The sequence below is a fragment of the Eimeria mitis genome, genomic scaffold, assembly GCF_000499745.2.
Source record: "Eimeria mitis Houghton genomic scaffold, Emh_scaff104, whole genome shotgun sequence".
NCBI lineage: Eukaryota > Apicomplexa > Conoidasida > Eucoccidiorida > Eimeriidae > Eimeria > Eimeria mitis.
This window is the reverse complement of record NW_013567242.1, coordinates 4,499-6,853: the sequence shown is the minus strand read 5'-3', so window position 1 is coordinate 6,853 and position 2,355 is coordinate 4,499.

Below are 2,355 nucleotides of genomic sequence, written 5' to 3'. Positions count from 1 at the left end.
TATATATATATATATATATATATATATATATGTGTGTGTGTGTGGTGTTGCAGTAGTACCGTATATTTATGCGGTGGCTAGTCTTGTATAACTAAGCTGCCCAAGAACAGATATATCGGAAGTCTTTCTGCAGTCAATGTGGATCGCGAAGCATTTCACCCAATTTATTATTTAGTATTGCCTACAACGATGCTCATAAGAAAGTATCTATTTTATTTATTACCCATATTTTGCATCTTCCTTGAACATACTTCATCATTCTGTTCAATAGTACTCTGAAATTCAGCTTCTACTCGCCGCACTGCTGCCTTGAACTCAACGACGCAGAGTTGTACAGGCGGCTCCTCAGCAAGAAGTAGATGCTTTTGAGAGAAAAAAGAAGTCCACATCTTAACTTAGCAAACTAGCTAGGAAGATCAGGGCAGTTGCATAGGCTGTGATCTACAACCGCTCTGCATGTAATACACTGTCGCGCCTTTGCACCGCGTGCGCAACCTATCTAACAGTCCGTTCGCATCTATTAAGAGAAGGATCTACGTAACTAGTGTTAGGAAATAGCAGTAACGGCAATATTGTGGACAAATATTAGAGGGAAAATGGTAAATCTCTAGTTAAAACCCTCTGACCGAGCCCCCCCCCCCTTCGCTGGGCCGACGGTCGTTAGATCCTAGAACCGCAAGGGGATGCCGGCGTGGGGGCCGCGGCACTGCCACCGGCCGCATTCTATGGTGACTCAGACTCTATGGAGGAGTCGACTTACCTCGACTAACCATTTTCGCTCTACAGTTAGATTAACTTATTCTAATTTTTATACGAAATTATAGATTCACTTTCGTTTTTGTCCACTAGTCGTCTTCGGCTGCACATTGTAGTGCTAGCGCACTACAACTGCCCCGCATAGATTAACACTGCAGGTACATGCTAACCCATTTATTGGCCGTCAGCAACCAGCCCGCACTCCAGCAGAAGTTCAAAACACAGTTTCAGGCGGTTCGGGCTTCAGAGCCTGTTTCAATTGCCAAACCATAAAACCCGAAACCCTAAACCCTGAACCATAGCACCTAGAACTCCTGTTCAAATATTTTTCGAGGTTAGCTGGTGTATATCCACTGTGTTCTTTTGCATTTAAACAACTTAATAAATTAATTAATTATTATTTTGGTTTAGGGAGGAGAAATGATGCCTCATTGCCTGTGCAAACACCAGCATCGACCCTTCGCTCCGACCGCCACCACAACCAAACCACTGGCTCTGGAGACGTTTGCAAACACCACGGAAGCTGCAAAACACCATTTCAGCTGCCTGCGCTGTCTGCATATTGCACTAAGTCATAACACGATCCACGGATAAAGGGCACACGAAGGCCGTCACAGCGCAAAAAAGCCCAGTCGTAGAGCACCGGAAGGGGGCCACAGCACCCCCCGCAACGAGCAGGAGGCAGAAGGGGGTCTTCCCGCTGTATCCCCCCGTAAAAGGCGTTTTTGGAGATGGATCTAGATATAATTGGAAGTAAAATGATTCGTTTAATTGGCTTATAACCGTTGAGTGGTATGAGAAGACAGACATAACCCGAAACCAAGGCGAAATGTCGTCTTACCGCCTCGACCTGCCGCGCCTGCCGACCTGCCGCGTGCCGCGTCTCTTGTGTTTTTGCATTTGTTTAAATTAAATGGTTTATTTCAGAGAATAAGTCATGCACAACAATTTCCGTTTGTTTTACTTTTGCTCAATATTAATTTATTTAATTTTATCTTTTGTTTGCAATTTTGGCTTTGCTGTCCCGGTTTTTGCCGTTCGCTGTTCACGCGACTGGAGGACCACGCAAAGAACTCCGAACTGCTTGCCGTCTTTTCCCCTCTCATCAACTTGAATCTTTACATTTCTCTTGCCGAGAAAACATTTTTTAAAAATATTCTCTTCTGAATTCCGTCGCAATGGCTCCCCTCTACAAGGCCGCAGCAGCATTCTGCCTCGTCGGGCTGAGTTGGCTCCAGTCCGAGGCTAACGCCGACGGACAATATAAATATCAGACAGTAAAAGTAGACGAAGGTAAACATACTACAGCTTGTAATTCTCACTCCTTGTGCTATCTCCCGTCTTGTCTGCTGTCAAGCCGTCAACTACTCGGCTGAGTCAGACGGAGGTCGCTTCACTGCACATTGATTTTCCTGTCCACCTTTGTTCTTTGCAGACGCCTACTTGACAGTCAAGTTGGCCCGTAATGGACAAATTTCAGCTAAGACCAGTTCAGTCGAAAAGGACGATACAATCGTCACCGCCTTGGAGACAAAAGTAAAAACCGGCGAAAGTACAAAAAACACGTGCGAAGATTTAATAAAAGACCACCTTGTGAGT